Raw genomic sequence first — 15,279 nt, forward strand, 5'->3', positions numbered from 1 at the left:
TGCAGCCTGACCTACCTGCTCATTGTTTCAGTGTTCTGCATTAGCCTGACTGTTGCCTTCTGATGCAAGGCGAGGCGACCTGGTTCTGAGGAAACGGCACGGCGACCCAAACTCTCCAGGGTCACTCGGGCCAAGAACACACACAGACACCAGTATGGTGGACGGTTCAAGACCTTTATTGTCCCGTCTCTTCGGGTTTTATACTGGGAAAGTTTTTCTCTACGTGGGGGGGTCTTACCTTACTGTAATTGGTTAGTAAGGAGTTGAAAGTTACTAATGTTAGGGGGGACTACATTCTTGGGTGATCCTTTATCACTAGGCGTTAGGGGGAGAGGAATCCTGCTGCTTTCCATGACATCGCGAGATTTTCCGAGCGCCTAACCCTATCTACTACACATCCCCCCCCTTTTTTACAAATGAACGAAGTAGTCATATACATAGGCACTGAGATGAGGCATGGGGTTGTTGACAAAGAAAGGGGTTTGGTGAACCTGGGTAGAAAATCTTGTGACTGGCAGTGTTCCCTGGTCAAATTCACAGCAGTAAATTGCCGGCCTATGAACAGGATGTTGTCCCATTCTAGGTGGGTCTGAATGAATGAGACTAGCTTGTTCAGCAGGCATGGTCCAAAGGTGACAGCTAAAAGAAGCATTGCCAATGGACCTATTAGGGTAGAAATTAGGGTGGTCAGCCATGGTGGTCGATTGAACCAGGACTCGAACCAACCCTGTTGGGCTTCCCTGTCTTTCTGAGCCAGTCTGTTTTGGAGTTCTGCCATGGAGTCTCTAACGACTCCCATGTGGTCTGCGTAGAAGCAGCACTCCTCTTTCAAGGCGGCACACAGGCCTCCTTGCTGCATGAACAGGAGGTCCAGTCCTCACCTGTTCTGCAAGACTACTTCGGAGAGTGAGGACACTGACTTCTCTAGAAAGGAGATGGATTTCTCGATCTTCCGCAGTTCCTCGTCAATCGTTGCCTGCAGCTGTGACAGTCCTTGGTGCTGGGTCACCAAGGCTGAGACTCCTGTAGCCATTCCGGCTGCTCCTAGGCCCAGCAGCATCGCGATAGTTATACCTGTTACTATTTCTCTTTTGTGGAGCCGACAGGGTTCCTCGAAATGGCGATACACTTCTTCATCTGCGTGGTACAGGACCCTAGGAACAATCAGAACTTGGACGCAACAGTCGTTAGAGTCATCGAATTTGGCAAGGAACACACACGGACTCACTCCAGATCGCTGGAAAACCCACATCCCAGACGTGGATGGGACTACCCACTTATTGTTTTTCCTGTCGGGCTTGACAACTTTGGTGCAGACGTTGCCTTTCTGCCTAGCTAGGGTTGCATTGCCAAAGCATCTGCCCTGGCCTGTGACTTGACTCAGGGTGATTCCTTTGCGGGGGGTGTCCCATCTACATTGGTTGGGTGCATCTGCTGTGGAGTAACTGAAGGGAGTGTTTAAAGCGACTCCTTCGTAAAAGAGAGGTTCGACATCGTAACAAAGCCAACAGGATTTGGTTAGGTTAGGGTTAGTTTTGTTCAGGGATAGGAAGGTAGCTTCTAACATACGAAGGATTGGATCTAAATCTGACCTGGCTGAACGGTCTATCTGAAAGGCTTCTACATGGCCGATCGGGATATCAGCGACCCTTGTGGGCAAGACTTTGGGGTGGGTCGCGTTTCTCCCTTTCGGCATGCTTTTAATCACTTTGTTGGGTCTGACCACTCGGGGTGCTGATGGTTGGAGCCTAATAATTCGCACATTTACTCTCTCTTTTGACCCTTGAAGGACTACTGTCCACGCTCTGCCTATTGCCCAGCTAGGGTGATCTGGCTGCAAAACTGTCATGTTGTAGCCTGTACATTTTCGAAATTTGGGGATTTTATGGTGGTTTCGATAAAAGTTTCCGTGGAGGAAGAGGGGTGTTTTGCAACCGGTGGGTGCCAGGTGAACTGTAAGAATTTGTCAGGCTCTTGTGGATCCCACCCAGACCCCGACAGTCTGGCATCTGTGAGAATGGTTTCGCAGCCCCAGTGCCCACAATGTCCCCACCCCAGGTGATTGCAGTAGATTTTCCCAGGGTTTGAAGCTGGGCACCAGTAGGATAGGTACATGTGTGTGGGGTGTGGGGAATGGGGGTCTACCTTTGGTCATCCTGGAAACAGGTCGGTGATGCGGAGCATGAAGGATGGGGCGTTCGGTGTGGTGATTTCTTTGAGCACCTTGTACCTACTAAGTTGTTGCATGACCCACCTGAATGGCCGATGGGGGTAGTGATCTGGGCTGGCTTGCCCTCTGGCAACAAGCCCCAACAGCAAAATCACACAGAAACACCGTTGACGCTTGGGTTCCACCCGTGCGGGTCTCTCGGGCGCTGCCTGAAGGCTTGGTGGTCTGTCGTTTACCTCTGGATGGGGATGTACGCATCACGAGGACGCCCCACGAGCATGTCCTGTAAACAGAAACTCACAACTCTCATCAGTCTCATTCTGCTTGCTATGGAGGTCCGGCTTAATTGACTTAAGTGGACACCACCTAATTTGCCGTCCTTTTTGACAGCTGTGTACCCTCGCCCCGTGAGCATCAACCTCCAGCCCCGTTCCCATTCGCCTAGCTTGTTTCTAATTACCACCTGTGGGCCCTCCGCTCCTGTTTCTGCTCCCAGGCCTTCTGATCCTCCCTTTTTCATCTGCTCCGGTCACTCCAGCTGCCTCTGGCCCTCCTGGTACAGCTCCTCAGCCCTCAATGCCCGCTCCTCTGCATTCTGCTCCATCTGTTTCACAATGCCCTGCCGGGCTCTCATCAGCTCCTGCTTCCTCTGGCGCTCCAGCTCCTCCTGGACCTCCATGCCCTTCTCCTGCTCCATTTCCATCATCTTGTTCAGGTGCTTCTCTTCCTCCGCCAGTTCCTCAAGGATCATCTGCTTCTCCAGGACTTGCTTGTCCCAGATCATGTTGCACTTGGCACTGAGGAACAGCGCGTTCAGTTCCCCCACATCTTCCTCCTTGTCCAGCTTCATCCTTGTCGCTCGCTGCAGCAGCTTCTGCTTCCCCTTCTGCAGCTCCTCATCCACGTCTCTCCCGTGGTCCCTCTCGTCCTCCAGCTCTGCCTTTCTCTGCTCCTCAATCTGGGCCTTTTTCAGGGCTTCCTGCAACGTCCAGACGCCTTTCGCTGCGGCGTCCGCTTTGTTGTTGCCGATCTGGTAGTGGCCTTTGACTGGGTCGTGGCTGTTGATGTGATTGACTGACATGGTGCCCTGTCGCGAGGAGAGTGCTTCTTGCACCATTAGGGCTGCTACTGATGTTGACACTCCTGGTCCCTTTTTTGTGTGAAGCGTTAAAGCCACCAGCTGGGTGCTTTTCCATGCCCGGGACTGCCCTCCCACTCCGTTCACTGGAGGGACTTCTTTAAATTGCCAATGTCCGGGCCAATGTGCTTGGGGAAAAGTCGTGCAGTCTGATCCCGTGTCCACCCAAAACTGGAGCCCTATGACGTGGGGATCCTGACTGCCCTAAAGGCAGCATGTCCCCCACACCATCAGGGGCTCCTTCCCTATTCTCATGGCCAAGGCCACCCAGGGATCCTGCTCTGGGGCACCTCCTGCTGGCCCTCTGACACCGGCGTGGCTTGTGGCGGTGGGGGGTGCGAGGGTACCGATGGTGCTGCATAACTCTGCCATTGTGCTGCTGGCGGGGATGCGAAATTGACTGCTCCCTGTGGGGGCATGGGGTATGAGGGTCCCCTGCCCAACTGGGGGTTGGCGTATATGGGCCGTCTCGCATTCACTGCGGGAAGAGGCTGAGTGTGGCCTGCGCCCCCCTCCCTCTCCCGTTTCCCCGGGACCGAGATCTACAGTCCCTAGCGAGGTGTCTTCCCGCAGCTCCTACAGATCCCTCTCGGGCGTGCTTGGAGTGAGGGTGCGGCCAGGGAAAGCTGTGCCGGCTGGGGACAGCTCGCTGAGTTGCTGCCCTTCCCCAGAAGCCCAGGCTAACACGGTCGTCCTGCCACTCCTGCTTAGATACAATCCGCCCCGCCCCATCAAAAAGCATGTGGCTTATTTGCGTAATATCAAAAGTGAGCAGATCGTTATTGCTAGAAAGGTCGTCCTCAAGAGTGGGTACTACAGCTGAGTTGATCCCTATTTCTGAAATCGCTTTGGCTTCTTTTGGGTTAACTGGGGTATATGCCCTTTGTTGGTTCCCCCGCGCTCTGGCAACCCCCACCGGGAAAGCATGCATGGAGGCTGCCGGTGCCCGGTCCCCACAAGCTGCTTTTATTTTTCCCTAATTGGTGAGTTTGTTTTGCGATTGTTTCCTGATATTGTTTAAAGCTTTATTCGGTTTCGCTCGAAACCGCATTAATTCTGCTCTCTCGGTTTCCGAGTCCCAGCCGGACTCGGTCGGCTCTTCCGAGCTGTCTGAGCAGCTGTTACTTGGCTCTGAGGCGGAAGCTGACTGCCGGTACACTTCTGGCGCTCCGTGCCGTTTTGTTCGGCTTCGACCCCGCTCCTCCCTTCGGGGGTGGTGCGGCTCCCTCCCCCTGGGGTCCCCCCGCCTCCTGCTGGGGGAGATGCTTGCCCTATAAGGACCTAATTTGAATAGAGTGCTCTGATTTGTCTTACGCTCCACCGCAAGTGCCGCCCCCCCTCCCCGCTCGCCCGCGCATGTGATGATAAGCAGGCTGACTGCATTTCCGCCCTTTTCCCCCTCTTCTCTTCCGCCCTCGGCATGCGGTTAGGCGCCATTAAGCGCACATGGCGGGGCGAATTTTTACTGATCCCAGCGGGGTCCAACAATCCGGTTGCGTTCCGCGCCTTCTCCGTGAGTCCCTGCCAAAAGCATCGCACATGCTGCTCTGCCTCCTGCGCCGGATCGGCGACCGGCGGGGAAGGGATGGATAGAGAAACCGCGGATTTTTTGGACGGCTCCGCGGGGGGGCCGGGACAAGGCGGGCTCCGTGGGAGGGTCGGGGGGTCCCCTGGGTGATCCGGGGGGTCCCCTGGGGGCTCCTGGGCGTCTGGGCTCGGGCTCAGGAAGGGGTGGAACGCGCCCGGCCCCCGCATGTTCCCGTCTTCAATCCGATCGCTCTCAGAGGCGGTTTGTGTCGCGGCCCCCACCCCCAGCTTTGGTGTAGCTAATAAACGTGTACATGCGGCTTTCCTCGTCTCCTGTTCTTCTAACGTCTTGCGTAGGGCCTCTTCTACTTTCCCCCACGCTTTGAGGTTTTTACCACTGCCTAAGGACTTAGAGTCCTCCGCTGAGGCGGCAGTGCACTTCTCCCGTGCTTCCCAATATAATATATTTACCGGACGTCCGATCGTCCCGAGCTCTAGGAGCCTTGCAATAGCAAGATCAGAATTCCTGAGCTCACCTTTAATTCCCCATTGCTCATGAGCCTGACTTATGACCTTTGCCAAAATTTCCATGATTCGAGGGCGTCCCGTCCGCTGTAGTCGGACCTGCCGCTACAGCTGCCGTGCTCTGTCCAGGCGATCCCCGTTCCCTGGGCACTGGTTCAATCCTGGGTTCTGGCACCACTTGTTGCCTTCTGATGCAAGGCGAGGCGACCTGGTTCTGAGGAAACGGCACGGCAACCCAAACTCTCCAGGGTCACTCAGGCCAAGAACACACACAGACACCAGTATGGTGGATGGTTCAAGACCTTTATTGTCCCGTCTCGTCGGGTTTTATACTGGGAAAGTTTCTCTCTACGTGGGGGGGTCTTACCTTACTGTAATTGGTTAGTAAGGAGTCGAAAGTTACTAATGTTAGGGGGGACTACATTTTTGGGTGATCCTTTATCACTAGGCGTTACGGGGAGAGGAATCCTGCTGCTTTCCGTGACATCGCGATATTTTCCGAGCGCCTGACCCTATCTACTACACCTGACTCTTGGGGACATGGGCATCTACATAGCGGACATTCACAGATAGATTTTCTACCCAAGAGGCAATGTCTTTCCACTCACCAGCAGCCCAGATTGATTTTTCTCTGCGCTGCCAGTTGGCCTCTTTCCACCTTTCCAGCCAACCTGACAGAGCATTGACAACCATCCGGAAATCAGTGTAAAGGTAGAGCTTTGGCCACTTCTCTCTTTCAGCAATGTCCAGGGACAGCTGAACAGCCTTGAGTTCCTCAAGTTGACTTGATCCACCTTCTCCTTCAGTAGCTTGTGCAACCTGTCATTTGGGGCCCCATATGGCTGCTTTCCACCTCCAGTTCATCCCTATGATGCGACAGGAACCATCAGTGAAAAGAGCATAGTGTGCTTCCTCTGCTGATAGCTAATTGTATGGTGGAGCTTCTTTAGACTTGTCACTTACTCCTGGTTCTCTTCATCAGTGAGAGCAAAGTTTTCACCTTCCAGCCAGTTTGTAATTATCTCCAAAATTCCAGGGTGATTCAGCTTTCCAATACGGGTGCGCTGTGTGATCAGAGCAATCCATTTGCTCCATGTGGGGTCAGTGGCGTGGTGGGTGGTGGGAACCTTTTCTTTAAACATCTGCCCCAGCACCAGTAGTCGCGGTGCCAGGAGGAGTTGTGCTTCTGTGAACATCACTTCTGAGGCCCCTTGGACTCCTTCATAGGCAGCCAAGACTTCCTTCTCTGTGGGAGTGTAGTTGGCTTCAGATCCTCTGTAGAATCCCAGTAGTTGGCCTTGAGCATCCCCAGCCACCTTCTGCCAAAGGCTCCAGGACAGACCATGGCTCCCAGCTGCAGAGTAGAGCACATTCTTCACCTCTTGGTCCTCTGACTGGACCAAGGGCTACTGCATGAGCGATCTCCTGCTTAATCTGGACAAAGGCTTGTTGCTGCGTGGGCCCCAATGGAAAGTGTTCTTCTTACAGGTGACCAGGTAAAGAGGGCTCATGATCTGACTGTGTTCAGGAATGTGCATCCTCCAAAAACCTATGACACCCAAAAAAGCTTGTGTTTCCTTCTTGCTGGTTGATGGAGACGTTGTTGTGATCTTACTGATGACCTCCATGGGAATCTGACACCGTCCATCTTACCACTTTACACCCAGGAATTGGATCTCTCGGGCAGGTCCTTTGACTTTGCTCTTCTTGATAGTGCAGCTGGTTTCCAGCAGAATCTGGATGATCTTCTCTCCTTTCTCAAACACTTCCATTACTGTGTGTGTTCCCTCACACAATGATGTCCTCAATGCACTGCAGGTGTTCTGGAGCCTCACCCTTTTCCAGTGCAGCCTGGGTCAGCCCATGGCAGATGGTGGGGCTGTGCTTCCACCCCTGGGGCAGTTGGTTCCAGGTGGACTGCCCGCCCCTCCAGGTGAAGGCAAACTGAGGCCTGCATTCTGCTGCCAAAGGAATGGAAAAAAACACGTTGACAATGTCAACAGTGGCAAATCACTTTGCTGCCTTGGACTGCAGCTCGTACTGGAGTTCCAGTATGTCCAGCACAGCAGTGCTCAGCAGTGGAGTCACTTCATTCAATGCACGATAGCCCACAGTCAATCTCCATTCTCTGTCAGATTTGTGCACAGGCCAGATGGGGCTGTTGAAGGTTGAGTGGGTTTTGCTGACCATCCCTTGGCTCTCCAGCTCATGGATCATTCTGTGGATGGGGATCATGGCATCTCAATTTGTTCAATACTGCTGGCGGTGCACGGTCAGGGTGGCAGTTGGCACTCATTGCTCTTCCACCCTCAGAAGTCCTACTGCAGATGGGCTTTCTGACAGTCCAGGCAAGGTGTTCAACTGCTTGTTGTTCTCTGCCTCTACAGCAGCTATTCCAAATGCCCACCTGAGTCCGTTTGGGTCGTTGTAAAGTTGTTCCAGAGGAAGTCTATGCCCAGAATCCACGGGGCCTCTGGGCCAGTCACAATAGGATGTTTCTGCCACTCCTTCCCAGTCAGGCTCCTCTCAGCTCCCAACAGGGTCAATTGCTGTGATCCCCCATCACCCCAGCAATGGAAACAGGTTCTGCCCCCACATGTCCTGATGGTATCAGGGTTCACTGCACACCTGTATCAACAAAAGTGTTGTGTTTTTGTGGCTCTGATGTGCCAGGTCATCGGATCCACACCATCAGGAAGATCCAGTTTTCCCCATGCCTCTTCCTTCCTGGCTAGAGGCAGGGCCCCTCTAACCCTAGTTATCATTTCTTTCCTGGGCATACATACTAGAGGTACTTTCAAGGGAATCTGACAGATCACACCTGGTAGCTCGGTCATGGGAGGCTGAGGCTATCTTCATTTTGGTGGAACTCTTTGGTTTCCCTCCTTGAGTTGATGCACTCGGGCTGCTAGGACAGAAGTGGGTTTCTCATCCCACCTTCCCATGTCTTCCCCATGGTCACACAGGAAGAGCCACAGGTCAGCCCATGAGGTGTACGTACCCTCTCTCTCTGGCTGGGGGATGTTGGGCTTTGACTTTGGGGCCTGTGACTCACACTGGTGCCATATGGGAACTGTTTCTCTTCACCTCCTCCATCTCCCTCATCTCCTCTTTGAGGTCCTTGATCATACCAGAGACACGAGCCTGCATGGGGCCATTGATCACACTCTCACAATTTCTAAGCTTGTTGGTGACAGAACCCACTGTCTCTCGGTTGTTATCAGCATTAATCGTTGCAATGAAGGTGGTGTATTGGGGTGCCCCCGATTTGCCAGACTCCACAGCATTTGCCCTGTGCACCTGACCTTGTCTGGGTCATTATCATGCTGTCCATCCCTCCCAAAGGGTACCTCCAATACTGCCACTTCTCTCAGCTCTTGGATCCCTTCCTCGAGGGCCTTCCAGCACATTCTATGGTGGTGCTCCTGCATTCTCTCCCTGTGGACAAACCTCTTTCTGACACTCATTAAAAGCTGCTCCCAGAGGGAAAGGGACCCTGACTCCCTTACAAAAATCTGATTCCCACCTGACTCCTGGGTCAAGGGTCCCAAATTCCTTGCCTCACCACCATCCAGTTGCACGCCTGTACCCATGAGGTCCCAGACCCAGAGTAACCAGGTTGTATAAGCCTCACGTCCCCATCGTACAATGTCTTTGTGCAGATTACAGAGACTTTTGTACATCAGGGACTCGGTGATGATCTCAACCATTGGCTCCCCTGTGGGTTATGGGGCCGTCCTTTCTTATCCTTATCTGGGTGCTCTGGTTTCATCTTAGACATCCTTGTTTCCACAGGGGTGACTGCTGCTGGCTGTGACTGCCTTTGCAGTTCAGCTGGAACCTGGACGGTTGTAACATCTGTGGGTTCCACTGCTGCACCATCAGACTCTCCCTCTTTGGGGCAGGGGGAGGGTTTCTCACCAGCTGGGGAAATGTGCTCCTTCAGCATCTGGCCCATCTCCTTCACCAGAACCCCCACCCCGTCTGGGTGGTTCATTTCTGAGGTGGGCTGTGGGGCAGGGTCAGGCTCTGGGGCAGCAGCATCCCTGGTCTCTGGGGCTGGTGTCAGCATGGTTATCCAGGTCAATCTTCCCTTATCTCTGAATGCTAAATAGAACAGGCCTATCAGCAACACCAACCATTGTATGATATCATTGGCATTTAGAGTGGATCTGAACCCTTTGAAAACTGGTGGGGCAGACCCAAAGAGCTGGCTGAAGGGTTGGGAGAAAAGTTCCCCAGTGTCATTTCCTCACAGCAAGTACCATTATTAAAGTAAGCCCAAAACCACACAGTTAGTGTGCGATAGCTCTGAATCCATGTACTTGTCTTCCAGAGGAAGTTAAAAATCCCTAAATTCCTCACTTTATTAAGTCATAAAGCAAACTGGATAACAGCCACATTAGCCTTAGTTATAGGACCCATGTTTAGATAAGGGCCTGCAAATGGCAGAATTACAGCCATGACTATGTGCCACCCAAACCAGGGTAAGCTGGACCACATGGTGACACTGAATGAGGTTTCTATGTCCAGCACACAAAAAATTAGGTTATTTAAGAACTGTTATTCCTTTTTTTCTTGATGCCCTCAAGCCTCATGATGGGCACCAAAATCTTTCTCGGTTTGAAAAGACAGGCAGAAGCCTCCCTTGAAATGAAAATGGAAACCCCCTCCCTCCTGAATTGTTATAATTTTGAAATTAAGGGAGCTCTCAGGCAAAGATATGGGAGTAGGAATAGCAGTTCTTTACTAGGAATAAAAAAGATAAAACCAATCTTAAAAAAAAATCTTAAAAAAAAGATAAAACCAAGAATGCAGTAATACAAAACAACACTGACAGAGTCGGAATATGATCTGACATCCTGTTGCTCAGGATGTTGGTAGCAGTCTGAATAAACGGTTGCTGTAGCCCTCCTGCAGTGACAGGTGTGGTTCTGCTGGAGCAGTGATCCTGTAGAAGGGTGGAGTTTTCCTCTGAAGGTCTGGTGGTGGTGTAGATGGGCCTGGTCTTCCTCTTGGAATCCAGTGGGAAAGGGCTGTTCCTCTGGGAATCCAGTGGGAGAAGGCTGACTGTGGTGATCTAAATCTTGGTTTATATCCAAGTAGGAATGCTTGGCTCCTCCCCCTGAGCAAAGCACCACACAATGGGATGACGAAATTTTATCAGTCATGCAGTGAGACTCAATGGCCCATTAACAGAAGATATTTCCCAGAGGGAGGATTGGTTTTTGGATGAGATAAAGAAAAGTGCCCAATTAACAGAAGATAACTGCCCCACCTCTAACAAATGGTAAATAGAATACACACCCCCAGCTAAATCTTTCATTCCATATATGGAGTCACTCTGTATTGACAGGAGGCCTGGCCTTAGGAAATGAGAAGCTTAGGACCTGATTGTGACAATCATGTCGAGTTTTGGGGTGCTCCAGCACGAATAACAACATCATTCCTTACTCCAGGTGTTGCTGCTACTCAAGCTTTTGCTGAGTTGGGGTGCTGGATAGCTGAACACAACTTCAGCTATTTTAAATCAAATGCTCACTGATGTAGATAGTATTAGACATGGCACACTGCAAAACAGAGGTGCCACAGATATTTTACTGTTAGCACATGAGCAGAGGTGTGAGGATTTTGAAGGAATGTATTGTATGAACCTCTCTGACCATTCTGCATCCATTCAGAGGAAACTGAAACAACTACAAGAAAACATGAAGAAATTGACTCTGAATGATTGGGGCTTGGATTAATAATTAATAGTTTGAGGGATGGGGAATAATTGGATGATTGAAAGATATCTTAAAGGGAGCTTTGTTATTATTAGTAGTCATTATTATATTGCTTTTTGCTATTCCACGCATAATGAAATTGGTGACCCACTTGGTAGAAAATACAGTGAAAAGGATTTGGCTGGTGCAAGAAGAAGAAGAAGAAGGGGGAGTTGTAGCAATGTATCTGAACAACTTAGGCCACACTCTGCACCAGCCATGTAGCTTGTAGTCGTTCTTGTCAGAGCCCTCTGGAATTCACCAAGGTTACTAAGACATAAACTATGCTAAATGAAGAAAGAAGAGGCTGAGAAACAGAATACCAAGACCACAGACCACAAGAACTCGATAACAGAGGGCTGAGAACCACCACTATGTAACCAGACACATACTCTGAGAAGTGTGTGCAGAACACAAGGACAAGAGAGAGGATCCAATGAAGAAGAGTGTGATCAGCGTGTGCAGTAGGGTTAGAATGTGTAAATAGGTGCATAATGTAAACAATAAAGGGCTTCTGCATAATCATATTGGTTAGTTGTATGGGAGTCCTGTTTTCCTACAGTGGGTGCCTGGGAAGGAGGGATGGTTCTTTTCCATAGAATGGAAAGCACTGAGCCCCAGGGTTTCAGGGACACATGAGAAGAGACCCCACACATGCTGAGGTCAGTTGAGCCCATCAGGCCAAGCCAACCAGACCTGTTCCCTGTTCCCTTGGAACCACAGGGCCCCACAGGCTCAAAATGGTGGTGTCATATTGGACCCTTGCTTCCATGAGGCCCTGCAATATGGGAATGGACCCTTGGTTCCAAGGGCCCTGCAGTGTCACAAGGCTGCCTTAGTTCCACGAGGCCCTGCAGTCATGGTGTCCCCTTGGCTCCATGAGGGAAAGCAGAATCAGAATGGCCCCTTGGTTCCATAGAGCACCACTGTCTCACCACAGTTCCATTGGTTCCACAGGGCCCCGCAGTGTAACAATGGACCTTTGGTTCCATGAGGTTCCTCAGTGTCTCTGTGGCCCTTTGGCTCCAGGTGGCCCCGCTGTGTCACAGTTCCAGGTGGTTCCATGAGGCCCCACAGTGTCCAAATGGTCTCCTTGGCTCTGGGAAGCCCCACAGAGCCACAATGGACCCTTTGTTCCATGAGGCCCTGCTGTGTCACAATGGACTTCTGGTTCCAGGAGCTTTCGCACTGTCAACAATGGTCTGAGCATGGCAGAGTCACCAGGGATCCTTTGTTCCATGAGGTTCCATAGCATAACATGATCCCCTTGATTCCAGAAGGTTCTGCACTGTCCCAATGGACCATTGATCCCACGCAGCCCCACACTGTCACAATGACCCCATGGCTCCAGGAGCTTCCACACTGTCAGCAATGGTCTCCTTTATTGGAATATGAATTCCAATATTACCAGTGAGATAGTGCCTGGGCCAGTCTGACCCTTGCTGCTGGACCAAAGGCAGCAACTGTGGCGTAATCACCCCAGAGATACCTTGGCTTGCTGGAGATTGCAGCTGGGCACTGAACAAGTCCAGGCTTGTTAGGAACTCCGTTTACCTCAGGAGGATAGCTTCAGGCGATGGTGAAGAGAAAAAGGAGATGGATTCTGCTGGAGGGTTTATATCCTGAGGTTTATTCCATGGTTACAGAGGTCTGAATGGTTGTTCTGTTGGAGCAGTGAGCAACTGCTCCAACAGAATCCCCGGCCGCATGGTCTGATTCACCTTTTAAGCTCAGGGACAGGGGGAGGGGAGGTACAGGTGAGCCACCAACCAGGTGAGAGCGGCAGGGTCTCAGGGGAAGATGACACCCAGACAGGCCAATGACCCCTGGGCCTGAGGGGCATCCCTTGAACTTGACCAACCACACGACGCCTTGCTGGAATGTTAAGCCTGATTGACAGGACTCACTCAGCATGGGGGCAAGGGGGAAGGGAGAGAGGTATAGGCACACCTGGGGAAGGAAGTTTACAACACACTGCAACATCTCCCCCTAGTTTTGTTTAAAAAGAAGAGGACTGTGTTTGTGGTGCAAAATGATTGCCAAACCATGGTTGGTAAATCAGTTCTTCCTCTACAGGAGGGTCAGTGTCTTCCACTGAGGCTTCTAGGTCATCCATTGGAGCACTGAGGGCTTCCAAATGGTAGACCTCAGGAGGGGGAGATGAGCTTGAAACTAACTTGAGAACCATGCGTTTGATTAGTCCAAAAACAATACTAACAACTACAAAACTATAGAAAAAATAAACAGCACTAAAAACACAGTTTTCAGAATAGATCCCAACCAGCCCAAGAGTCCCCAGCCTTTGAACAGTCCATTCAGCCCGTTGTCAGTTTCTCTGTTGATGTCCGAAAGCCTTTGTCAAGGTAGTCCATATGTGGTTTGGGCTGAGGCACTATGCAGGAGGTCACAGGTGGGATGATCACGAGTAGGACGAGAAGCAGGCTCGATCTCATGGCATCTCAAGGCTACACACGAACAGTGGGATTTAAACTGGTACAAAAACTTGAAACAAACATATATTACAAACTATTCCAGATAGGAGGCTTAAATGGAATTTCCTCCAGAGAACACATGCAGTGTTTTGTTCTTCAGGCAGCATGAGCAACCTGGGGTGCTTCTGTAGATTTCTCTGAGACTTTGGGAACATAGGGCTTTACCCATTTGGAAGGAACCCACCTTAAACCAGAGGGGGTGGACACACAGGGACATATCCACGTCCCCAAGTAACCAATTTGTAAGGTCCCACCATTTTCCAAGTCTCAGGGTCCTTTACTAAAACCGGAGGTTTTTCTTTCATTAACCTATGATTGCTCCCCCCAAAGTGGCGTAGGATGGGTGGGTTCAGGCTGTCAAAAGAACAATTCAGAAAATTGATTGTGAATAGCGCCCTGGATAACCGGATGTGGGGAGGTTCCACCTTCAGAACCTGTTGTTGCTGGTCCAGGACCCTTTTAATATCATGGTGAGTTCTTTCTACAATGGCTTGACCTGTAGGGGAGTAGGGGATGCCAGTTTTGTACTCTACTCCCCATTGCTGCAGGAAGCTCCCGAATTCCTTGGATTTATAAGCAGGCCCATTATCAGTTTTCAGCTCCTTGGGGATGCCCATGAAAGAAAAAGCCTGTAAGAGGTGCTTAATAGCATCGATAGATGATTCTCCTGTGTGGGCAGAAGCATAGACCGCTCCAGAAAAGGTATCTACACTAACATGAACATATTTCTGCCGTCCAAAAGACTATATGTGTGTAACATCTGTTTGCCACAGTTCACAACTGTTCAGCCCCCTTGGGTTTGCTCCCATACTCACTGTAGGAAGTGCATGTTGTTGGCAATTTGGGCATGTGGCCACAATCGCTTTGGCCTGTTCTCGAGTGATGTTAAACTGATGGACCAGGCCAGGTGCATTTTGGTGGAAAAGCTGGTGGCTGATTTTTGCCTGTTCAAAAACATTTGGGAGAGTGGCCATCACTGCAGGTGCAGCAAGAGCATCTGCCCTTCTGTTGCCTTCAGCGATAAACCCTGGCAAGTCAGTGTGTGACCTGACATGCATCACATAAAATGGTTGCTCTCGGTGAGTGACTAACTTTACCAGTTTTGAGAGCAATTCGAAAAGTGCGATGTTAGACACATCTTGCAGTATTGCTTGATCTGCCCTGGATACTACTTCTGCCACATATGCAGAGTCTGTAATCAGATTAAATGGTTCTGAGAACCTTTCAAAAGCCCTAACAACCGCAGCCCATTCAGCAACTTGAGGTGAACCTTCCACCTCAGCAATGTCTGTCTCCCACTGCTGGGTTTGAGGATCCTTCCAAGTCATAACGGACTTGTGGGACCTCCCAGATGCATCTGTAAAGACAGTCAGAGCCTTTTTTAAAGGTCTCCTACTTAGAGCACTTCTCAATTTTAAAGTAAATTGAACAACTTGTTCGAACAATTTGTGAGCAGGCCGCGCTGCCGAAATTTGTCCTGAGTAGGAATCCAGAGCAAACTGCAACACTTCATTTTCTTGAAACAATTGTTCCAGTATTTTCATAGTATTTTGACCTGATTTTAACTCAACTGGAATGTGAATGCACTTAAAATCACATCCTGCTAACTCCCTGATCCGGGTCCTTGCTTTCAGGGTCAGTTCCGCTATCAGCTCCTGAGGC

The sequence above is a fragment of the Melospiza melodia genome, unplaced genomic scaffold, assembly GCF_035770615.1.
Source record: "Melospiza melodia melodia isolate bMelMel2 unplaced genomic scaffold, bMelMel2.pri scaffold_34, whole genome shotgun sequence".
NCBI classification, from domain to species: Eukaryota; Metazoa; Chordata; class Aves; order Passeriformes; family Passerellidae; genus Melospiza; species Melospiza melodia.